General features: G+C 35.2%; 1 protein-coding gene across 2 annotated transcripts in view; it reads left to right on the forward strand.

Annotated features, from left to right (window-relative positions):
• IMMP2L (inner mitochondrial membrane peptidase subunit 2) overlaps positions 1-26931 on the forward strand; it is a 424389-nt gene that overhangs the window by 122996 nt on the left and 274462 nt on the right. The gene's annotated exons all lie outside the window — the stretch shown is intronic.

Raw genomic sequence — 26931 nt, forward strand, 5'->3', positions numbered from 1 at the left:
TTTTATTAAAACTACTATCCACTTTCCTGACGGAGCTGGATTACTTAGAAGATAGACTAGTGACATTTTATGTCTTGTGAGGGGTTTATGTCTAAGGTGAGGTCTCCTGAAATTAAAATAGTTATTAATACCACTAGCTGAACTAATCCATTGAATATTTTTAACACTTTGAGTGTCCACATACCTTGACTGAGCTATAATGAAGATCAAATGACAGACAAAGAAAGAAAGAAAATGAGGGATAGTGATGGGTAGGAAGACACTACTTAAATGGGACAGATAATGGAAAAGAGTCAACTGCTGTGTACAAACTGCCCAATATTGGTATGAAAGGAAGAAGAATGAGGTCCAGGGGACAAATTTTGTCTTGGTTTGAAAGAGAGAAAAGCACAGGAAGTTAAGAATAAGTGTATGTATCAGACAACACTAGTAAAAATTCTTTTTGATGTCGGTGGTCAGACATCTGCCACTTTATTAGGTTTACGTGACCAGGTTTTAGTGGAGGAGGTGCTACAGGGGTGGCTTCTGTGAGAAGGTGCCAGAAGCTTCCCCCATGTCCAACAGAGCCAATACCAGCTGACTCCAAGATAGACCCACCACTGGCCATGGCTGAACTCACCTATGATGATGGTAGTGCATCTGGGATAATGGATTTAAGGGGGACAAAATCCTGCCGAGTGGCAACTTCAGCTGGAGAGAGGAGCAAGCCTGTGTGAGAAAAACAACTGTGCAGACCCCCAGGTCAGTGAAGAAGGAGAGGAGGTGTCCCAGGTGCCAGAGCAGAGATTGCCCTGCAGCCTGTGGTGCAGATCATGGTGAGGCAGCTGTGCCTCTGCAGCCCATGGTGGAGCAGAGATCCATCTGCAGCATGTGGAGGATCCCATGCTGAAGCAGGTTGATACCCAAAGGAGACTGACCCTGTGGGAAGCCTGTGCTGAAGCAGACTCCTGGTGGGACCTATGTAGAGAACCCCACACTGGAGCAGATTATCTGGCAGGACCTGTGACCCTGGAGGGGACCCATGCTGGAGCAGCCTATTCCTTAAGGACTGCACCCTGTGGGAGGGACCCACACTGGAGCAGGGGAAGAGTGTGAGGAGCCCTCGCCCTGAGGAGGAAGGAGCAGCAGAGACAATGTGAGAAGAACTGACTGCAGCCCCCATTCCCTGTCCTCTTGCACTGCTGGAGGGGAGTCGATAGAGAATTTGGGAGTGAAGGTAGGCCCAGGAAGATGGGAGGGGTGAGGGAAAGGTGTTTTAGGATTTGGTTTTATTTCTCATTACCCTACTCTGATTTGATTGGTAACAAATTAAACTGATTTCCATAACTTGAGTCTGTTTTGCCCATGATGGTAATTGGTGGGTGATTTCTCCCTGTCCTTATCTCAACCCATGAACCTTTCACTGTATTGTCTCTCCCCTGCCCAGCTGAGGAGGAGAGTAATAGAGTGGCTTTGGTGGGCATCTGATATTCAGCCAGGGTCAGCCCAACAAACCTGCTTGAATAGTCAGAAGTCTTCCCTTTCAAGTATTCAAGTAATGTCATTGAAAGCTGCACATTTTAAAATATTTTAGTGTATACAAAGTGACCAAAGGAAAACTCCAAAATTCTTTTTCATCTGCAGAAAGGGTCAGTTTTTCCAATGAGTAGAACTGCATCATCAGTTTTGCTGCATTGGGACCTTATTCTTTGGATTTGGTATTTATGACTGTAAAGCTTACAACAAGCACGTTCTTTTAAAAACTCTTGTTTATAAAGAGCAATATAGGAACACAAATCCAAAGGAAACTGTGTTCCAAATATACAGCAATTACCCGCAGACTGGAAGCTAGGACTATTAGTTTATATTGAATTTCTTTGCCACTCGTTATGAAATTTAGCAAATAACTGTCTATGTTATACATGTTGGTTTTGAATAAAATTTCTTTTTTTTTAATTCAACATGATGTAAATGAGCAAACAGAAAACGGAGAGCTATCATTTAAAACCAGTTAAATAGTGGCTTAAAGTGCATTTTCATTTGACCAAAAGTGAAGAAAATCTGATCGAAAATCTGGTAAATTGTTGAGTCTGTTATCATTAATTAGTACAGTATTCATTTTGTGTCATCAGAAGATCTTAGAAACTGTCTTCTGTGTCTTTTAACATGTATAGAAACTTGATGTCATGAAATTAGTCTTTAGAATCAGTTGGTTTTCTGTCAGCCCAGTTTGTACAAGATGAACAGTAGGAGCTGTCAGATAAAAGACAGAGTTCCAAAATGCAGCATATATTCCATAGGTAATGAGATTTCAGTTCCTCCTGTCTGTATTACTTAAAATCACAGAAAATATGCTCAAACAGACAGTTGTAAGAAAAGCATCTTTGATATGTACATCATAGTAAATGTACAGAGTAAAGCTTTGAATGATTTACTCAATGACTTTGAAAATATTTTAAACTATGACAAATATTAAATACTGATTTGTAGCTAGAAGTACTGGCTAGGAAAATAGCTTCTTTCAGATAAAGGAAATTTATGTTTAGATCATTTCAGTATTCAAATACTTGTGGTTCATTAAAGAGAAAGCAAAGATATCTAAAATTTATCTTCTGTATCTATTGAACCTCAAAAAATTTGTGACTAAAATACTCTCAGATTTCTTTTCGTAATGTGGATCATTAGCTGCTTCATCATGAAATAGTGATTATATTTAGTGTTATTATGTGAAGTACACTACTATTTTTATTAAGTGATATTCTAAGTTTGAGTCACTTATTATGAGTACAATATTTGTGAGTACAGCTAACTTTGTGTATTAAATTGGGCATGACATTATGAATAGGTCAAAATATAGTTTATTAGTAGTTGAAAGCAAAGTCAGTATCACTTTTAATTTATCTGTTATTATTTTTATATTATTTCATGTTTGTAGATTAATATTGTCATATGATTGTCATCACAGAAACTCAAGAAAATAAGAAAGATAAACTTATCACATGAGAAAAGCTTTGGAAGTTATTTTAAGAGAGTAACTTGTGAGGTGAGAAATTTGAGACAATGTTTTCAAGAGATGAAGGATTATGGGTATGATTCACTATAGAAGTAGCCCTTTCTGAAAATTAAGCATCTTTAAGGTGAGTTGGATTGTACTCTGAAAATTCTGGTCTTCTTGTTTTTTGTATATATGCTGCTAATGGTGGAAACCCAGCATAATTAAAAGTGGTTCACATAATTGTGTGTTTAAAAAGATCAGTGCAGTGACTTGTGCCTTAATACTTCATTTGTTCTCTTGATGAATTAAAGGTTAAACCAGGTTGGCATGAAATGAAATAGCAGGCTGAAAACAAGGTCAAAATGTAAAAATCATATTGAGCAGCTTGGGCTACAAGGTGTGGAATCAATTGTTGGCTAAGGAACTACAATAAAAATACTAACTATGTATCTACAGCTATGCAAAATAATATGAGGAGGAGTAATTTAGGCATTAGTGAAGTTAAAAAATCTGATAAGTATTTCATGGTGTCAGGAATTCTGTCCACATTTAAGGAACAAGACCTCCTATGACAATGATAGCAAAGTTTGTTTCTTAGTGTCTTGTGACACAGGATACATATACTTTCCTCCAAGCTGCTTTTTCAAGTAATTAATTGTCCATTTCTTAGCCTGTTTTTCTGAGTGCTCTAGAAAAAGCACTGTGACATGCATAGCTGTTTATTTGTCAAAGCAGAGGGTCTGTGCTCTCTCTTATTTCAGCTGCAAACCTTTCATGCCTTTGACAGGCAACGCCCATCAAGGAGTTTCTATCCAACTTCTACCTTTTAGAGTGTACAACATTTCTTGTCTCCCCCAGCCCTGGGCTTTTCGGGTTCTCTGTAGTACTGAAAGCTGGCAATAAATATGTTCCAGCACGGCCTGGCAGTATGTAGGAGACACACAGAATTTCCAGTTGTAGGCAGGAGAGCCTGTTAGGCATAAAGATTGAGCTGTCTTTGTCTTGACAGTCCATGACTCTTCCTCTGCCCAAATACTTTGTTTACCCTTGATAAGTGGTGGTTCATCAGATGACTGTTGTTTTTGCAAACTATCTGCAGTAGAGAAGTTTGACAAGTACAGCATACTTGAAAAAGAAAGCACAAATTTTTCTACAGACTTGTACAAAGTGAATTTTTGTACAGAGCTCTTTAATGAAAAGAGTTAACACCTCTGCGCAGTGAAACAACTGTTTATTCATAAAAAACCTATTTGCATACGGTATCTGGTGGCTCTTAGAACTCTCCATATAGCCTTCATGGCATACAGATCTGAAGTTATTTCCTAAAACTTAAGAGAAGGTTGAAAAAAATGAAAAATTTAATTTATATCAAAAGATAGCAATTTTAGATTAGATTCAATTTGCTAATCCTATTTCTTACTGGGCTAGTTATATTTCTTAGAATAATTCAAAATCATTAAGTTTTTGTATTTCTAAGAAATAGAAATAAATTTAGAATTCCTGTTCTGTGAGAATTTTATTCTTTCCTATTTAAATGAAAACAAACTATGAAAAGTCAGAAACTTCTTTTTTTTTTTTTTTTCCCCCTAAAACATTCTGATAGCAATTTGGAGATTGATCCTGAGAGATACCGTAGCTTTTATTGTCATCTGTACTATGGATCTACATTTGTGTTTTATACTGAGGAAGCCAGGGAGCTGTTGAACAACAAAATGAGAGAAAAGATTGTTATTTTAGCTGGTATTTAATGTTTTTGTGGTTTGTTTGGTTTTTTTTTTTTTTAGCTTTGTTTTTGTTTTGTTTTATTTTTTAATTTTTTTTTTTATTCTAAAAATTGTCACAAAGTAACACTAAAACTTGAACTTGAGGAATTTGTCTTTTAAAGACTTTTCCATCTACTTTAATTAATGAACTTTTGTTCAAGTAGTAGAGAAATGTATCTCTGGAACTGTCTTACTGTATAGACTGCTTGCTGTCTCCATTTCGCCATTGCTATGTTTTACTTTGCTTTCTTCCCATCTCCTTTTAGCACTGATGCCTTCTGCTTTTTCAACCATGGACTGAGTGGACTATCTTTGATTTTGTTGCACTCAGGTGTCACACAGAGCTAGAAGCCAGGTTTCCTTCAAAGTTATGATATATGCCTCTACACATCTCAGTTTCCTCCCCATTTTCCAACATTATCCTTCTCTCTGTAGTATTCTAAGTTCTTTCCTCTGCTGTCCCCCACAGCAAGAAATCCATGTCTTCCCCTGGTTGCCTGTGCTTTCTAAGTGCCCTGTCTAACACATTGTGTAATACCCACCACCATGTTGTGAATTCCACTCTAAAGGGAAGGCACTATGACATGACTTCTCTGGCCACAATACAATCCATGTGGGTCAGAGAATGATTACGGTCATTCTGTAGTCTTCTCCCATGAGAGTATTTAATCCCCTGCTGCTGGTTTCCCTTACATTTTTAAAAGCTTAATACCATGAAACTTAATACATACTACTCTGCTAAATCAGGCGAAAATTGTTTAACAAAATTTTCAAATGGGAGGATTTGTGGAGGGAGGCAAAGCAATCATATAAGAGTTGATTCCTATGTCACTTTTGGCTCAGATTTCTTCAGAGTGAAAATTGCTCAAAGGCAGAAAGATTTGCTGGGGTAGTTTGAATACACAGCTACCCTGTTATGTGTTTCACTAAACACCCATTTTTGGCTGTTGTCAGACAGGATACTAGTTTAGGTGATATATCCTTACTACAAGAAGATTGGTAAGTCAGTGATTTTTCTTTCCTTAAAAATTGGGGGGGAGACTGGTGGACAGGTAGGAAAAAATATGTAATTGTGTGATAACTTACTGTGTTAGAGCTGGGCCCCAAATCAGGATTATAGAGAAATACAAGGGAAAGAGGGATGGAAAGGGAACAGGACTAGAACCAAAATCTATTGATAAATGCATGACTGAATTCTGAAGCTGACTGCAAAAGTAGGGGGTCTGGTCATTCAACTAGAGAGCCTTCAAAACTATTTTGTTATTTCAGTCTGTTAGAAGTATTTTAATAACAATATAAGTATCTGAGCAGCTGTTTTTTATTTTGGAGCATTTTGCGAACAATAAGCACAGTTCACAAAGCTTCGGTGTGATAGGTAAATTGTTCTCTTTTTTAGCACTTTCTATCACTAATGGAAATTATGGAAAAAAATGATTATTTGTCCTTCTAACTTGCAGAGTAGTTTATTCTGTTATGGGAGTATATTTTAGACTTTTTTGATCATTGTAGTTCTTAGTCATTTCACATACTGACAGAAACATTTATTCTATCTATGTATTCAATCTCTTTATTTTCTTTGACATTGCTCTCTCTCTGTTGGGATTCAAATACGTGCATTTTCTTAGATTTCCTTTGTGTCTAAAAATAGTAATACTGCCTGTTCTTAACCTATTTTCCCACAATATGCCCTTGTAGATTCAGATTCACTTTAAAGATTCCTCAAGTAAACTCTTTCTTTAGAGCTAGAAAGTTGACCTGTACTCATACTTTGCTCTAGTTATTCAGTGGCCACCAGATATAGCTCACTTTATATACATTTGTCATTTTTAGAGACTGTATGTTTGCTATGTATTTTTGAGTTGTATATGTACATTACTGTTGCCCTTCTGTTTAGCTTTCAAGTAGCATTTCTATTATTTCTTCTCCATCTGAATGATATCTTGTTGGGAAGAGTTATCATAATCTTACTCATAATAATAACTTTTTTATAATACCTCATTTGAATATAATAGAAAATGGAATGAATATATGTTATCTTTTCCTGTCATTCAGCATTGATCCATTAAATAAGACAGAGACATAATCCCTACTGGGCAAATTCTACACAAAGAGAAAATTTAATATAAACTGAAATTCCTTCTCCCTGCTAAGTAGCTGGCACAAGTGTTAAGTATCAAATAAATAAAAAGAGTCCTTTTTCATCTACCTTAAGAAGACTTGTCAGTAATTTTTACAAACCTATAAAATTATCTTTATAATTTTTTCTAAATCTCTCTATAAAGCGCATCTACATACATTCTGTAAATCTAGGAATTGTAAATCTACAAAAGGTATTAAAATATAATATTGAAATATTAATGAAATGAGATTTGATAGAAGAATTGTAGCAAGGTCTCATAGTTCCCTGAGAAGGTCAGAGCTTTGAAGAGAATCTGCCTTGACATTCTCTTTATAGGGTCCTCTTGAAAAAGATCAAAAGGTTTTTGAAGTCATAAACCCAACATATACTGTATAATTATTTGTACATGGAGAAAAAACCCCTAATCAAACACACCACATAGCTAGCTTAGGCAAAACAACATAAACAGGGTTTCAGTATTACTCTTTCCATGCACTGTGTGTCCTTGCAAGTAGGTCCTTCATTCCTGGATAATTTCAACTACTACTTCACTTTTTGAGATTAAGAAAATTTTGAATCAACACCTCTGATTATTACTAATTTTCTTCCTCCTCTGATGCCTGGTTGCATGTGCCCTGCTCCCCTTGGCACTCCCTGCTCTTCCATACCTTGCTGTCTTCAGGACCTTCCGCCCCTCAATTGGTCACTATGATGGCACAATCTTCTCCTGGCTCCATATAGTTTTATCTGACTCACTCTACTTGAGGAGACAAAATAGACAGTTATGAACACACAACAAAGTAGGTCACAGCCATCACAGATGGCTCAATTTAAATGAAAAGTAATCTCTGATCTATAAACTTTTTATTATATCAGGTCTGAGGTCCTGAGAAACTCATCTCAGTATCTTTTTTTTGAACACAGGAAATATAGTTCCATAGGCATTAAACTGATGTACAATTTAGCATAAAGTTGCTGATTCTAGTGTAATTCTGTATTTTTGAAAATTAGCAATAAAAGAGTTCAAATAAACCCAGGGGGTAATAACATGGGGAAAAAATTAACAGCACACACCTCACTGAAAGCTGATATATAGGAATTTCCACTATACAAAACCTAATGATTCATGTATATAACTTGACATATTGAGATTAATCTACTATGGCAGTTTATATCTGTGCAAAATTTGGGTTGAGAAAAACAGCCTTTGATGTTTGAGTATAATTCTTTGAAACAATGTTAGAACAGATGAAGAGCACCAGTCCTTTTGGTATCACAGTATGTGAAACATTATTTACTGAATCTGTTACAAGGGAAAAAAAGTCTGCTACTCGAATGCTCTGTTTATTTGTACCATATCATTGGCTATCGATGAGAACCCAATATAACTAAAAAAGAAGGCATGGCAAACATTGCATTTTATGGGGTTCACATTTATTTTTCCCCTGCAGTAAGTGGGTTTTAAGAAATAAGGAATTTTCTTGACAGAATAAAGGCATAAACAGTATTTAAGAAAAAACAAACTCCCATCAATCTGCTCAAACTGTGCAGATGGAAAAAGCATCATGTGTTTCTCCTCCTTGTGCCTCTCGCTTCCAACAGATAGGCATTTAGGGACTGTCTGAGCCACAAGTTGCATTTGTATTATTTTGTTTAATACCGCTGAACTAATTTAATATCCACCCTCCAAAAATTCTGGTGACCCCTTTTGTACCTCTTAAGACTTTTAGTCTGTAAAACGTCCTGTGGCAGTGAGCTTCTCATGGCAAAGTTGTAACACTGATGTTGACAGTAATTCAAAGTTGCTTTGAAATGGCAGTTTGTAGCAGATGTCTAATTTTAAATATTGTCAGACATTTTCCCTTGACTTTTCTGTGCTCTGGATCAAGTTATTTATTGGCTTAGTCAAATGTCTATGCAGCAGAGTAGAAAAGCAATAAGAAAAACTCAGAAAATAGCTATGTTCTTTTTAGTGAGTTTTAGTGCGATTTTACTTGTCCTTAATGTTGAGCTAATTTCCCGTCTGGCAGGCACTAGCAGTATTTCACATTTTCATTAAAAATAGTGAGAAGGGGAGAGAGAGGAGGAAAAAAAGAAAACGAAGAAGATGTAGTAGATGATGTAGATTACAATACTAATTGACACAGTGCTGTAACATGCCACTGGGACAGTGTATAAAGCCTTCTGCCTTTGAAAACTGAAGTTCATCTACTGTTTGGAAACATGAACAGTGATGGAATTTACTTTTTTTTGAGTTATTTGATGGAATCATGATGAGAGGAAGTGATTTTTCAATTGTATGAACTGCTCCCTGAAACTACCTAATATCAGTATGTGATTCCTTGCTGGTGATATTCCAGTCTAAAACTGGAAGCAAAATTAATTTTAGTCTCAGATAAAAATGGCTACTGTCAGGGTGCCCTTCCCTCCCCCATCCCATTCTAGCAAGTCACATTTATAGATCATTTATCTCAAATAAATTGCTGTTCTCAAATTTGCCCATCATCATGTTTTGGTTTTAGGAAGAGCTATTAATGAGGTGCATTTCTTATTTTCAGTTACACATTTGCATAGTAAGTATTTGTGAAGTCATATTTTACTTAAGGGTGAAAATCTTATGTAAAGCCAGTGATTCTTCACTTCTATGAAAGTAAAATGCACTCAGGAAGTGCATTTTGTTGTGTAAATAAGTGTGTTAGCAGTCAAACCCCTTTTACTGCTGGCTTCCTTCACCCTGTTCACTTACTACTCTCTTTAAAATGCTTCAGTTTGCATCAGATGCTGAGTGAGCTCTTGCAGCACACTGAAGCATCAGGAAGATAACCTGACCACCAAAATAAAAATGCCTTTGATAACTTAGTGTGCTGAAGTTGCTTAATTATGGGCCTGATGGGGATCAAAGCCAGAAAAAGAGTAGAGAAGGGCCAGAACTAACCTCTAGCAAAGCTGGCTTTGAGAGATACCTTTGATATGTGCTTACTATGTTCAGTTTGGAACTGCAGCCCAAATTACATGCTTGGGCTCATTCAGGAGGTAGTACCATTCAAAAAATATATTTTTACCTGGCAATGGATAGCACTTTACCAAAAAGGACTCCATTATACAGTATGACCTGCCTGAATCAGTTATTGGTAATGAGAACTATGGCAAACCCAAGGATTAGTTTGCATCATCAGAAGCAGAAGTGCAACTGAGACAGGGTGACCTAAAGCAAGCTTTTACCAAAAGTCAGTGTTCATTTTGTTGAAGAGGTAGGTCTGGTTTAAAAAAATTCATCTCATATCTAGGTATTTGTTCAAACTGTATAGAAGCTTGGGCAGTGCCTGGAAAAGAGAAATCGCTTTGAACTGAGACCAGAGTGCAAGATAGCAATCAGGCATGCTGTGGTTTCATGTTTCTGTCACTAAATGTAGCAAGTAGTGTCCTCAGCTGTGCATTTTTGGCAGAATGAACTAATATTCTTTTACTTTAAAATTTGTCAAGTATTAGGGGCTCACAGACCTCACACATGTCTTTGCCTGGGGGTTAGTCATTCAGAAATGGAATAGAGATGAGGGACTTCTACCAAAAGCTTGAGGTTCTCCACTGTTTGATGAATCTGCCTTTGACTGAAGTCCAATGCCTGGTTTGGAAACCTGATCATATGAAATTCTGGTTAGTGACAATTGTCTCGTGCTGGTAAGTGTTAGCCAGAACTTTATTGACATCCATGTGGAAAATTTGAATTTTCCCACAATTTAATTTAAATAAATGTTATAAAAGATAAACCACAACTTGGAAATAAAGTGTATAGAATTTCTATGAGTTTCCTTCATGCCAGATTGCTGTCATTATAGAGTGTGGTCGTATACCCATTCTGTACTAAGTGCCTAAGTATCTTGAAACCAGCCAGTTTTAGCTAATTTGTAATTCCTGTATGTTTTCTTCTATCAGGAAAACCATATGCTTAGGGACAGTTTTGTAGTCTTCAAAACTGTGCACGTTCTCCAAGTGCTTCTGGACTCGGTGCTTGTTTATTGAAGCATTTATGTCTTGAGATAACTTTTCTGTTGTCAACCCCTTTTTGGCTAATGATTGCATATCAGTAAATGGGAGTGGTACCTACATGATTCTACCTGTTTTTCTTCCAGTTACTGATTTTAAGAAGTACAGATTTGAAAAGGTGATTGCTTTTATGTAATAATGGTGCCTATGGAGGGTCTCATTAACACTCACAGCATGGAAAATTCCTGCAGCTACCCTACAGAGCAATGGAAAACATGACTGCTGAGCAGGCTTTATTATTTATGCTTCATTTTTCTAATTTGTTCTCTAAAAGTGTGTTTTTGCAACCTCCATATGACAAATGAGATAACATATGGGGAAAAAAAAAGAAGTGGACAAAGGCAGCAGGAATACTCTTTTATTTATCACAGATATATTTTATTGTATTTTATTTTATTTTGGGCATGAGGGTTTCATTTTAATAGTATGCTTGTGAATATTTAATTTCCAAGATGGCATTTGGTATATTAGCAGCCATCAGTGATAAAGCATCTTGTTGCAATATTTACAGTTGGAAAATGGAATTATATATGTACAATGGATATATATATTTTATAGCAGAGTTATCTTTTAAGTTATAGCATGAATTATATATGTTCTTATGAAGGTATTACTCAAATCTAATGCTACTACTTCTTATTGATTTTTGGGGGCAATTTTGTAAATTTAATGTATCTTAATTTAATTAAAAATTACTCTTGTTTGTGAACAAAAAGGAAAAAATATTTTTACACTGTAAAGAGGGGTTTACTTCCTACTCCTACCAGTAAGAAACAGGAGATACTCTGCAATTCAGTGGTTCAATATGTCACAAGGAGACCTTATTCATCTTAATATACCATAATGCTTTGGATTGTTATCTACTATAGAGTATCTACCCCATTCTGTCTTGTAATTGCATTCTAAACATTTGATGTTTAGCTGGTAGAGCAAAATTGTCTTCTTGTGCTGGAAGTGATACTGTTGTTGCTCTGTAAAATAGCCAGCGCAGTGGTACAGCAAAGTTTGGGCACACATTATCCTGAAGGCATCAGTCTTCTATGATTGACATCCAGTGTATCCACTCGTGAACTGGGAATTTGTATCTGGAAGCTGAGCCTGTAGCTGTCATGCCACTGCACAATCCACGACTTTTTACATAGTTTGCTGAAAACCCCTGCAGTATAACACACTGATTTCAGATATAACCCCACCTTTTATAAAGACTTACTACTAGAATATATTTGGAATTTTTGGGTATGAGTTCTTTTATTTTTTTTTTTAAGAGAAGGCACAGAAGGAAGGGAACAGACTGCTATGTCCTTGGAGATTCCCTCTCAAGAGAACTGGAAAGTCTTGTGTTGACTCCAGCTTAAATCTAAGGTCTTAAGATGAATGTGTGTGATTCCCTGCACTTTTGGAAAACTCGTTCACAGGATTTTTTTGTGCTTTCATGTTGGTATTTTCTGTTATAAATTCTAACGTCTGCATAAATAGTTCAGGAATACTTGTGTCTCTCAAATGTGGCCTCTTTTCCTGCTTGTCAAATATAGCAGTTGTTTAACTGTTTGTTTTTCCCTACGTGTATTAATTAAAACAACATAACCAAATTGTTTGTGAGTATTTCTTTGTGAAGGTTGTGTATTCAGTGTTCAATATCATGATTTTGCAGATATACTGTTACTGGATAAAATCACAGACCCTTTATTGACTGAATGCATGTGTGCTTCTGTAAATAATTATGTGTCTTTATAATTTACAAATATCTTTATATATGATTTTTGCTCTAATTTTTAAATGTCATGTTATTTGACTTAAAAAAATAAAAAAAGAATTTGTCAATTTTTGTTTAACTGAGAATTTGCAAGCTAGATGTTGCCATCTGTTGTTGATACCATGAAGATGTATGTGAGGAGCTTTTTGATTCCAGGTATTCCCTTTGCACTAACTCTTAATGTTCCATCTTGTATGTCTTGAATATTTTAAAGGAGAGAGCATATCAGAGAAAGGTCTGCCAGAATTTCAAAATTCTGTAGCTTATGGCTGTGATACAATGAAGATGAGTTCATGGACTTAACATCCTCTGGGAAATTAAAACATCTGTCTGCATCTGTTCAGGAAAAATGTAAACCCAAAGGTTTCCCATGCCCCAATCACAAAAGAAAAAAGAAAAAAAAAAAAGAAAAAAAGAAAAAAGAATAAGACGGGTTTCCTATATCCTCCACTCCTCTTTGTTCTTACTATTTTACTGCTATCAGCATTCTGAGTGGATCATTATGCTTGTCATAAGGCCTTTTTTTGGCATACAGCAATTAAAAGATAAGGTTCCAGGGTCTCTAAAGCAGAGGATACTTGAGAAAGATGTGACATTCGCAAATAATCCCTGTCATTGATCAGGACCTTCCAGGAACATTTTAAATATTCATTGCTTTAGGAAACAGCCATTTTGGTGCTTCTCATTTAGAGAAAACTTTCTTAAAGTCGAATTTTTTGTAGGTAGAGAAAAGGTGGAAAGCAGTTCTGTGGAAAAATTCTAATCCACTACAAAAAGTATATGATATATTTAATAGTTTGGGGGGGATGTTTTTGTTTGTTTTTTGCTGGTTTACGTTCTAGCCTGTATTGGAATCCATAAGATAATGACTGTGGTTTATCTCTTTGTATCCCACAGTTTTTGGTGTAAAACTATCAAACTCATAAAACTCAAGGCAATATACACTAAAATGAAGGGGGGTTGCTGCCACCTAAAATACATTTGTTTAATATATTTTTTAATTGATTCTGCAATAATTTGTCCTTTATTGGTCTGAGACAATTAAGCACCCTCTTACTTTGATTCTGGTGGAATTACTATTCGTTTGTAATCTAGTTTACTGAATATATTTCTAATATTTATGATAAATTCTGAGAATAGCATACATCAAAATACTTTGTTTCACTCAGTTCAAAGAAATGTTTATTGGTGTGAATTTAATGGAGATGTTATAGGTTTGTAATTATACAATGATACAAAGTATCACTAGCCAAGTGTAGTCATTAGTTTAGGTGTGCCACATCTTAGAACTACTCAGCAGTGCTGGAAAAATTGAATTTTGCCCCCTTGAGAGCAAAGATAAAATGCTTTATTTTGCCTTCATCTAATGAATTGTAAAATTTTGCTGAAGCAGAGCAGCTGTTGTTCTCTGTCCTCCCTCTCCTACCCACTGGCATGATGGACTCTTTTAAGTGAACGCACTGCCCCAGCCACAAGCCAGCTGTGCTCCACAAATGTTGGATGTTTGTACCACATGCTTTTGAACAATGTCAGGCCATTGATTGGAAGAGGACATAAGAGGTGTTTTGCTCTCTCCCGGATGACCAGGCAACTCACTGACTGCTCAGCATCTCTCTCCAAAGACAATGGAAGGACTACAGTGAAGAAACTACAAAAGTGTGTGCCCCATAAACTGCCAGCCCGGTTCGGTACCGGCACCACTGTGCTCTTGTTAGGGAGGGTGATGCTTCAGATCTGCTTTCCTACTCCATGATTTTTCGTCTTTACTAGCCTGACAGTCCGACTAATGGCCTTCTTTGATGATAGCTAAATATAACTCTGGTCAGACATATGTGAAAATACAGCAGTTTCAGGATCCAGTTTAAATATTAGGTGGATAGGTTATAAATAAATTTCAGTAAGTGGAGAAAACCCCCCAGACGGCTAGATTGCTGGTGTGCATTGTAAACAGATGTAAATAGGTGTTCACATATTTGTTGCTGCATGATTGTCTGTTGTTTTATACTAGTAATATAGTGAGCCAAAAGAATGAGTGATGAACAAATTGCAGTTTGATGTTCAACTAATACTGAGTCGTTCAGATACTTCAGTTGGGATGAAATCTCTATATCACTTTGCATTTTTTCCATGGTTGGCTTTTTTCCTGCTTTTTTCTTAGCCATGTTAAATTCTTTTACTGACTCATATGTTCCCTTTTCCTGAATTTCCTTAAAGAGAGGTTATAGGTATATATATAAGTCCTAGTGCATGGAAGAGGCCATTACTTTAAAGACAGGAAAATAATAAACTTTATTCAGCTCTGCTTTTTAAAACATGGCTCATCCTTGGTAGCATTTTTCTTTGCTTGTTTTTAATGATTCTCTGAATGTATGATGTCTGTAATGAAAAAAAACCAGTCATGTCATTACCTCATTACATTACCAATGACCAATGGTCTTAGCTTTGCAAATGTCAACTTTGTATTTTCCGAAACAACTGTATTTGCAGGGCAGATGTACTAGTGTGCAGAGGGAGGGAGAAATTGCTCCATGCTATTTCTGCATGAACTCACATGTGCTTTAACTCACAAGGCAGGAAGAGACTTTGTAGCCTTCTCTTCCCCCAAGAGACAACATCTTGACTATATCTAGATATCTAGATCTAGATCTTTATAATGTTGTGCTTTCTTCATCAATGTCTAGCAAATCTCTCAGCAAATCTAGGTGATAATTCAAATAGCAGATACAAAACAGCTGGAAATCCTACAGATGCTGATTTAAGTTAAAAAAAAAGAAAAAGAAAAAGAAAGCAAAACAACCCCCCCCCCACAAACAAACAAACCAAAACAACAACAAAACCCTCCCCCCAAAACAAAAGAAAATATCCACAATAATTTGATGATAAGAAATCATCAACTGTCAGTTTTTTAAAAGTATTTTAGGGAGTTTTAATGCTTTGGATTACTGGACCTTGTTTTGCCTTTAGCAGCTCTCTAAGACACAAAGTTCAAACATCTGTACATCAGAAGTGTTTATGCAGGTGATAATTTAACCTTCACTTTGCTACAGTCCATACAACCAGTAATAACAAGTCATAAATCAAAATCTGTTGTGCATTTCTGCTGACTGAGAGAATACTTTATGCCTCAACCATTCAAATTTCACAAGAATGCTCTTGGAGAACCATTAAATTAGCTTCTGAAGGATACAGGATGCCTATTTTTTCCAAAAAATTTGTTTTGTTTAAGTGAGGAGGAATGGGATTTTTTTTAAAATTAAAACTGAGATTCTTGTTTCATTATTTAGTTTAAATAATTTGTTTTCTAAAAATTGGATTATAAATAGAATGAATATTAAATTATCAATTCTGTAAATAAAAAATAATAATAGAATTATTAATTAATGATAGAAATTCTGTAAATAGAGATTAACTTTGAATGGACAATTTTGTTGTTTTTATATTGGTTAATCTGCAAAGCACCTGTGTATCCTATATTTTCTTTCCCCAATCCACAAAAACCAAGACTTAATTGGAAGTTTGATGGACCAGCCGGTAGTATTTATGTTGATATTTATATTGTGCTGGTGCCTGTTATCCCAGACTTGAAACAGATTTCGTTTTTGCTGAGTTCTAAACAAAATGTTCCTTTCTAAGGCAAGCTGTGCTCTTCAGTGTGAAGAAGCAGTTACGTATGGTGTAGCCCAAGGGAACCAGTGCCTTAAAATGTTTATTTTATTTATTTTTAATTATTTATTTAAATTATTCATTCTAAAAACGGGAAATACATATTGAAAAATTGCCTACTCTTGGCTGAATAAACCTTTCTCCAATAACTCCACTTTTAACGATGTTAATAATTTCCTTTTATACTTTTTTGAGAAAGCACTTTGAAAAGCAAAAAACTCTTCCTGAGGAGGACTTAACTGTGTTTAGCATGTTTGCTTCACAGTGTTTTGATATCTGGGATCTCCTTCTCCCAAAGAATGGCAATTGCTGGAAGAAAAATTCTGATAGACAATGATCATTATTGAATATTTAATGTTATCCTTTTCGCTTGCTAACAAGTCAGTTCTTGCTATTGGTGAAATCATATGAGGTATAGTCTTTCTCTAAATTAAGTCATAGTAGAAATATTCATGTAGATGATTTGTCATCTGCCCTGCAGTTAGATCAAGTTAGAAAAGAAGTTGCAAGTATGATTCCTAATATACATTAGAAATACAATAAGGAAATCTAATATCTCTCATGTTTTGCTGTGTGACTTAGCTAATTTTACTTGGCATTAATTATAAAACTAACAATCCTCATCTATGGCAGGGAGGACTGTTGGGCTCTATCTCCCTAAATATCATGAAAAAACTACTCAGGTTCATCTGAAAATTATTGTTAACATACAGTTACTTCACAACTGTTTTCTGCTCTTGAGAACCTGATCATGTATACTTTTAAAAAAACTATCCTGGTTTATTATAAAAGTTACTTCAAGTTGAGATACCTTTTAATAAGAATAGTCAGATAATTGAATCAGGACAGAAATCATGAGAGGACTTGAAACAATTTGAAGAAAGTTTATTCTAGGGATCTTCGCTCGTATGTTTTGTTCTCAGGGTTACTTCAGACTAGATGGCCTCATTTAAAAGAAAGAAAAGTCTTTAGATGAGAGCAGCTCTTCATGATGTAGACGTGGGATAGGCAGCTTTACCAAGTATGCTGGATCTCAAATGCAATTTAATTTTTTTTCAGGTGGTGGTTTCCATTTTTTTCTAGTACTTCAAGTCAAATAGAGTAATGAGAATCATATCAGAGTGCTGTATAGAAAAGCGTGAAAATAGTTTATATCACATATGTTTATAATTTACATTGGATTGTCTTAAAAAAAATCAAATCAGATAATTCTTGGAGTCACAGAGAAGGAATGTTGCATGACAGTAGTAGAGGTAACCTAATAAAAATATGCTTAATTTGCTACCTTTAACTGTTAAGCCATTTGTGATCTTTCCTACTGCTACTAAAGCGAATTAATACAGTAACTTTAACATATATTCATAAAATTGCCTACACTGGTCAAAGATCATTATAAGGTTAGAAAATATGGGCTTAGGCTGTTTTGCACTGCAAAATGTTAAGAATTTATTTCTAATGGTATAAAATATTCTCTTTGAATATTTTTGTACGTAATTTTGTAATCTTTGTACGTTATAGTACATACTGCGAATTTTCTCTTTACTGGTGATCCCTGGAGTATCACTTGTGTCAGCAGATGTATTGCAGGACTGGATACAATCTCACAAGATAGTATCAAAATATTTTCGCTCTTCGGTTTTAAGAAGAAAATTAAATCATTGAAGACAAAAGTTTTAAAAGCCACAGATATATTGTTTTGGGGTTTTTTTATTAATTATTTATTGATTTTATATATTTATATTTGTCTCAGATTGGAAAGCTTTAATTTCACTGTCCTTTTCCCTTGTTATGCGAGTATTGGATTGCAGACATTAGGAACATATTTGAAACTATGATTCCCTTGGAATTTATTGAAAATGGAGCCACCGTGGGTCCTTATTGATAGAGTATCTGGAATTAATTTAAAAAAATTAAATTTTAAGTTTGCCAGGAAAATGTTGTTTATGGCTACATGACTAATTTCCTTGTTCCTTAAGTCAGACAAATTTCAGTCTGACTAGACATATTTCTATTCTTCCATACTTCGATTTAGATCAGAATAAATGTTGTGGTCTCTAATGAAGAAATGCTCAGTGTGTTTAATTTTTTTATTTTTAAGAAATGATCTGCGGTTTGTGTGAAATCGGCTTTTAAAATACAAATATAAATTTTCTTGGGGTGGATTGGATCTTTTGGGAAGCTTCGGGTCAGGTAGAACTCTGAAGTTGGAGAGTGTGAAGATTTGCCCAGGTTTGGGAAGAATGATACAGTTTTGGCAAATTTAGCAAAATAAGTGAAATGTTTTAGACATTTTTACTGATGGCTCAGCTAGGAGGCAAGTCTAACAGGGAATGGTAGCCAAGGGGAAATTGATCTGTGTATAGAACTCGGGCTACTTAACCAGAGAACTGTATATTCCTCTGGTATTACTTTTTCAGGATGAAATGTTATCCTAGTGAAGTCAATGAATATGTTGACCTAGACGAGATTTTTTTTTCTTACATATTGTAAAGGTCTTCTATAGAACACTGTGATCTAACCTGAGTGTACCTTTGATATTTTACTGTTTCTGTCTAGTTGCTTAGTTTCCAGCTGTGTGTCTCGGACTTTCTGAACCATGCAAGGATTAAATATACTGCTTGAATAGTATAAGTGCATAGAGAGGATCCTGGATAAAATTGCATGCTACTTGCCTCGTCAGTGGTGAGAAACATTTTATCTTTGGCATTCATGCCCCAGTCATATGTAACTTACCCTGAATTTAGTGTAGTGAACCACACAGTCACCCATGTTTCTACCTGGGTGAATCATTACCTACTGATCTGTTTCCCAGCACTAGATTTGACAAATGAGTAGGAGAAAGTTTGGTATCCAAACTATCAAAGAAATGAACTCATAATTTTCAAAACGTTAATTAAATTTAAAAAATGATTAAATATTTTTCAGGAGCTTACTTTTGGGCTACCTTTTTTTGAATGTGTGGTTTCATTCTTTATTCAAATAGTTTTAAAGGAACTGTGTAAATTATTGGATCTAGTAATCATTAATTAGTATTCATTAAGTTTTCTTTCAGTGATTAGAGTTTCTTGAATTTTTTAACGTATGCTAGATAACAGAAGACAAAAAACTATGGGTGAAATAATTCTAGCAATTGCATTTAACAGGACTTATGAGATGAATTGATTCTTAGAATATTTCTGATTTGCAACCATATCTACTAGTTCCTGGTGTCTGTCCCAGAATCAGTGAACAAAAATAATATGGCATCATAAATATCAAAGTCTCCTATTTTATTCAACCAACCATACAGATGTTAAAATTATGAATTAACAAATGAAGAAGTCTTAAATTTGGATAGGAGAAAACTTTAGAGTATGTTCTCACTGGAGCTCAAGGATAAAACCCAAGCCCTTCAGGTAGTCCAAATCTGTGAAATCTAATGTGTGTGTACGCTAAAAATGTCTGTGCTATGCTAACAGGTTAAAAGGGCTTGTAATGGCAAAAAAGTTTTACTTACATCTTTATAGACTGAAGTCTTTCAGTGGTGCAGAACTAGAAATGCAGTATCATGTGATGTCAGCTCATGAGCACAGAAACCCAGGAGTGCCTGTCAGTATTTAATGGCTGTACATTCTCTCTGCTACCCCTCTGCCTCCATCTGTTTGCTAGAAAGATTAGATGCTTTTTGAATATTCTCAATTAAGTTAGAAGCTTTTTAGGCTTTTATCTACACTGTTTCCCCACTGATGGTGCCACTCAGTCTACTTTTATGTAGGCTGAACTCTACATGGTAACAGCTTTCTGTTTCAGAAATGCTCAGTCCAAGCCAGCAATGCTCACAGTGGTGGTGGCAACTCTTATAAAATATCCCAACGTTTTCAGGCCTAAAACATTCTTTAGGCAATGCGATATCATTATTCTGTCATTATCCCCACCCCTTTTTTCTACATTTTCAATATAATTATCCAACATAACATCAGCTGTGAGAGAAAACAGTTGCATTTTTTTAATTAAAAAAAAGAAAAAAAGGGAGCAACAAGTGGCATCCAATTTTCAGATCTCACATCTGTGTCCATTGCATATTATAATATAGTTCGTTATGATATTCAGTAGTCCTCTGATCAACAAATTTAGTTACAAATATTCTGAAAAGAAAGCTCAAAATCCCACCAATATCTTTTGAATCTGTGGCAGGCATTTTTTACCTCCAGGCTGCTTGCTCATGTGAAAGCAAGCACATTTTACATTTAAAAGCACTTCAGTTTTTGCTCGGAGTAAGTTCCTCTTGCAACTGGCAAAGTCAGGATGACCTCAAGGCTTTACAAATAAATATGTTTGCTATGTTTTCATTTTACTAAATATGGAAATTAGTAAACATAAAAATCGTCTTTTAAAAATAAAACACCAAATATGCCCCCAAATAAAAACAATCACAAATTAAAAATAACTTCTGTCTGATACACCAGCTTTATTCTTTCATGTAGCATATATAATTTTTAAAAATCTCATTTATGGTTTTAAAACACAGCTACAAGTCTCCAACTTTTAACTCAGCCTAATCTCTGCAATTTTCAGAGCTGCATTTGTAAGTAAAACCGCTTAGTGGTGAGTTTATCTCTTGTGGATTCATGGCCAACATTTGTGAGATTAAGATTTTAATTTGACCTGTTATGAAGAGGAGTGAAATAAAATGTGACTGTTCAATCAGCAGTGAGTAGTGTGTATGTGGTAAAGTTTACTATTTTGTTGGGCAGATACAGTAAACAAATGTGTGTTTTCTCTTGATTTGATTGTGATTGATGGAGAAAATGTCTAAAAATGAAATTAAGGAAGAGAGGCTTCATGTTCTTTAGAACATGAAGTACAGTGTTAATGTAGTTCATATCTTCCAACAAAAGAGTGTGTGGTCTAGATTCCTTTTCTTTAAATTTCCATTAAATTTCTTTGTGACATCTTTGTAAAATTTTTTTTTAAAGATAAAGCCGTTGGTGTTATTACGTAGCATAAACTGGTGTTTAGTTTGAACATTTTGAGTGTGTTGTTTTTGTTTTAATGCATTTTCAGTCTTCCCATCTATTATTTAATTTTTTTTATAGTAGCAGATTGTAGTTTGATTTAAAGTGTATAATGATTTTAAAATTTCATAATGACTCTTTTAGAAATCTGAGCTGCATGGTAATTAATTTACTTCTGATATTAATGTGAATCAATGTGTTTGATTGTTAGAAAGCTCTTTTTCCTCTAAATTCTATTGATATAGGCAGCATACACTAGACAGTAGCAATGTACTCCATTTACTATTGCAACATGCAAAGATTCTCATCTATTATGCTATATTAAAATATATTTTACTTATTATCCTTTTTGTCTACACAAGTCCAAATCATATTTCTTCCTTTCCTGTTGTATTCCAAAATAGGATTACCTTTTTGAGGTAACTGAGATTCTGTAGGCTCATATATCTTATCAAAAATAATTTCTACATCTATCACAATCTTCAAAAATATATTACAGCTAATGGTTTGAGTACATTATGCAGTGTCTATGCTAACGTGACTGTGCTATCTCAGCAACTGAGATTGAATTACTTTAGGCATCATTTTGATGCACTAAGAAAATCACTTGCAAAATCATAATGATACAGGTTTTGTCTATGAGTATTAAGTGTGTACCAAAAAAGGTTGCATATCTGCAGAAAGTTGTTGTTCAATTCCTTAGTCATTGGTATAATTTTCAATGAGGACATAGTTCACAGATGTCTCAGGCTATTTGAGTTCCGATGATATGGACTGCTTCATTACAACTTCTGACTTCTGTTCATGAATTGTTTGCTAGTTTGGTTTTCTTGATGCAGCAAAAGTGGAGACAAGAATATTAATGAAAAAAGAAAGTATCTCTGTGAGCTTAAAAAAATTATCAGGGAAACTCAGCCAAAAAGATTGTTTAATAGCATTTAGTCAGCTAAAAAACATGACAGCAAATAATTGATGGCCAGGTTTAAGAAGATATTTCTGTATCTAAACGAATGAATATGAAAGTAACATCTGATTCGGTTCAAGACAGGCACCTGTTTGCTGTTTGTATGTGAACTTTCTCAGCTTCCACTGTGAGCAGGGAAGATCTACTCCATGTCCAGGCTTAAGAGCAAAGCCTTCACATTTGTGTAAAACAATGAATTAAGCATATTTCTGTATCTGCTGTCAGGGAGCAGCAAGAGCAGGGCAAGTTTGTAAGGAGGACAAGCTAAGAGGATGCCATGCCCACATCGAGGGGTGCAAACATGGGAGCAGAGCCAGGATGGGGTATCAGGGTCTATTGACAGCTCAACACTCAGGAGCATCACAGAGTCTCAGCAGCAGCAAGAGCTGATGGGACCAGAGACAGGTCTGGACACAGGCTGTCTGTGTGAGAGCGCTCGGGACATCTACACCCAGCATGGCTGGAGCAGGGACTGTGGTGAAATGTGGCTGGGGCAGAACTGGGGAAAGCCTCAGAGAGGCAAGTAGGGACATTAAAGCCTCTGTGTGCCCACAAGGGCCCAGACATTTATCTACAAAAAAAAAAAAAAAAAAAGACAATGTACCGCCAGCATTTGTTAAGTGACAAATTTGTTAGGAGACAAATGCCATATTGCTTTTTCATCTCAGTATGTAAATCAAGTTTCTTAACAGAATTCCCATAAAACTAGTCAGGTAGGAGGCTTTGTTCTTCTGTTTAATAATTTGCTAATCATTCTGAGGCTTGTATCAACCCAGGGTTTAGTACTATCTGGTACCTAATTTTTGTTTTTGAATGCAAATTATAATGCCAAGTTTTTAAAAGAGGTTGAAAAACAGGATGTTAGTCCCAGCAGACTTTTTTAAGCACTTGGGGGTTTGTAAAAGTGGGTTCTTTAATGAACTCTTCTGCCATCTTTGTTTATGTACATAGATTAGATGGATTTAAGAATTTCCTCGAGTAGAATCAGTGAGAGGTCAAGAATTACTTCTGCCAATCTTTTTTCTAAAAAAAAATCCAAATAACACAAGGAAATTGCTGTTTGTAAAACTAGAAGTGTAAGTTTCTATCTTGCCCGTTCAAGCCCAAACCGACATACATCCAAGATTTTAAATAATGCTGATAGCTTTGTCTGATGATATTTTTCCTCAGGGATTGACAGGATAAGCAGACAAATTCTAAACCGTCTTTCAAGATTATAGTAATGCCATAAAAATCAGTTTGTTTGAAATTTTTGCATTTCTGGAGAAGTAAATATATACAGAGAATTGTGTTAAAACTGAAAAAAAGTCATACAAGGACGAACAAATTAGGGGGTACAGAAAATTATCTAGCGCTCGACTGGGAAAACTGTTGCCACTATTTTCCTTTCACTTGATAGTGATGAGAAATCTCTGGCATTACTATCACTGCTTAGATCTCTGTACCTTTGATAGTGGCGATCTTTCAGCTTATGCATTTCCATTTCTTATATCTAACCCCATTTTTCTTTTTCTTGTACCTGAGATCATAAAGGTTGGGGATTACTGGTGTACTTCTACTGCCATAAAAGTTAAAAAGTTACTGATAATGAACAAATAAGGACAGAGAATCTCAAGAACTAGTTGATATCATGAGTGCTTTGCTTTTTCAATGACTTTTCATCATTATCATTCATTCCAATAATATACATTTTAATGCATCCCCTACATGCATAAAGTTCACAGAGGAAATGTTTTCATTTTGCTGTGCTTTACTTTGTTTCTTCAGGTCAGAAGTGCTCCAATGTCAAACTACTAACTAAAGGAACTTTAACATACATATGTCCAAGCCATACATTTTTCTTGTGGATCTGCATTGATTTTTCAATTTTGTGGGCTGCTTTCACCTTTCCAGTCTGTAAAAACAATGATATGGAAATGTTTTTTTTTTGTGGGGGATTATTTATTTTATAAAATCATAAAATCACAGAATGCCTTGGATTGTAAGGGCCCTTAAAGATCATCTAGTTTCAACCCACCCCCCTGCCAAGTGCAGAGAACCTCCTGCTTCCATTTATTTCTGAACTTATTAATTGGAGCAACAGGACTTCCACATGGTAATGCAATGTGGTCACATCAGTAGAACTCTGCAGTTTGCTATTCTCAGATAGTGTTCTGTGGTTGAATCATTATAAACATCACTCTGAAGAGTTTATGTGCTCAGTTTGAAGATAATGCTACATTACAGCAAAGAAACAGTACTTCAGTCTAAGAGAAGGCACGTTTCTGAATCAGATTATGTGATGACTGGGTAATTTTGTGTGAATAATTCTGCTTTGTTTTGTCATTAAACCAAAGAAAAGACAATACAGACTTATTACTTAGGGTTAAGTCCTCTGTTATACGTGCTCTTCAAGTTTGTAAGCTAAAAGTCTGTTGCATGGCTATGACTATTATTTCCAAAGACTTGACAGATAGTATTAAAACATTCAATAAGTAGAGAATTTACCCTTCTAGTATATGAAAAAATACTATACTTATTGATGCCTTTAATTTAGAAATACCCATTAATGAAAACTTAGTGTAGTATGAATGACTCTCAGTCTTTTCAGAAAAAATGAAAGAATATCACTCGTAATAGTTGCAGTTAGCAAGACTAGTTTCTTCGCTAATGATGTGAAGGTTTACAGTGTAGTGACCTATAAAACTGACTCCCATCCAAACCTCCTGTTTCGCAGTTGCTACTGGACTGTTTGCCTAGCAACGTACTTAATGGACCCACAGGGAATTTAGACTTACAGCTAAATGAGTGTAGGATGCTGAAGAGGAAGACCAGCAGTTTAGGTATGGGAAAAATGAAGAGAAGAAAGCATTTTCTCTGACAGAATCCCGAAACAGAGTCATTTTGCACAGAAACAGATGTTTCATCCTTTCACCTTATCCTTTCACTTGCTTTCTAGATATATATTAAAAAGTTCCTACTATGAGGGTAGGAAGGTAAGCATCTGTTGATTTTATTATCTTAAAGTCTAATTTTTTTTTCTTTTTATCTCCTTCCCCCAAGTTGTCTTGGATGAAAAGAGTGTTAGAAAGTACTATGAGTAAGACAAAAAAGGAAAAAAACACCTGGCAGAAATAAGCAAGGGAATTTCTGCTGATAATGGATGCCTTTGATTCTATCTCATATTGGCCTTTTTAGCCACCAACGTGCTTGCAACAAACGTGGGTAGAGCCCTCCCTAAATCTTCCTCCGCAAAGCCCAGCCATGATGATGATGATGATGATTCTATTTATCAATCGTTCAAGAAAACTGCTATGAGCTTGACCACTAAATTAAAAAAAGAAGAAAAATGTCTTTCAACATTTTATGTGGTGTCTTAGGTGATATCTTAGATATCAATCAAAACAGAAATCAATTCTTTATATGGAGAGGTAATACTTTTAGACACTTGAAATCCAAATTAAGTTTTAGTTAATCTTTTTTCTAAATCTACCTCCGAGATACAAATCTCAGTTTGTTTTCTTCAAAAGACATACAGTCTTTTTTTTTAAAATTTATTAAATTACATTTAATAAATATTATTTATTATTCACTGGGAGGTTTTGCAGAATTCAAGTCCCAGATATGGCAAATATGGTTTGGACTTCATTTGCATCATTTTTTTCTTCATATCTTATACATCAATAAGTTAAACTAAAAATACAACACCTTTTTATTGTGACCTTTTGATACTGTATTATAGCATTGAAACAGAAGGTTCTCCATATTTTAATTTTTTTTTAATTAAAAAAACCCTCTTCTGTTTAAATGATATGCTGTAGTTCAACAGTAATTTGAGCTCTGGGACTGAAGTTGTGTGATTTGTAGGATGTTAGACTAGATTATGTCAGTAACTTAATGTCACTTTATTAATGACATTATTAGTACTGGTGTAAGATAATCACCAAGCTCATTCCATACACAACAAACTCAGGACACTAGGGCATTATTATTTTTTATGCAGTACTGCAAAAACATGCTCACAGTACTTCAGTTTTGCTCAGGTCTGAAAAATAGGCTGCTTTCATTAGGCATGGAGTCAAAAGGCAAAAATGCTTACCCCTCATGTATTATCCTCGCTGCAGGTTGTGTTCATTGTTCTCTTCAATTCCTAAATTTCTTTGTAAGGAAACCAGAACAATAATTGGGGAACCTCAGTGGGATATCCAGATTAGATTATCGATTATGCAGGTTATTTTTTTTTCTTCCCTATGGAAGGCTGAGAACTAACTATGATTGAGAAGGTCTTATCTCTTTAGAGTCACTTTTGGATCCTGGGCATTATGAATGTGAAAGTTACGCCTTAGATTTAGCTTGTTTTATCTGCCCGCATCCCCTCCCTCTCAGAAGTTTACCTTGTTTGTTACTATTGATTTTTCTTCACATGAAGTTAAAGTGGAGCACAGAAACATTCTGTTGTATTTAGGGTTTTAATTACTATTATCTGAGAAAGGAAATTAATCTAGAAAATATCTATGACAATTGAGATTTAGTAGCACCTGGAAAGGATTTTCAATGTATTTTGACTTATTCAAAATGTGACAACTGTAAACTGGGGTCACTTTCTGTTTCTGTAATTAGTCAGGCGGCTTAGTAATAAAATGCTTTATAGAAGCAAGTAGGTTGTTTTCTCACAAGA

The sequence above is a fragment of the Chiroxiphia lanceolata genome, chromosome 5 (assembly GCF_009829145.1).
Source record: "Chiroxiphia lanceolata isolate bChiLan1 chromosome 5, bChiLan1.pri, whole genome shotgun sequence".
NCBI lineage: Eukaryota > Metazoa > Chordata > Aves > Passeriformes > Pipridae > Chiroxiphia > Chiroxiphia lanceolata.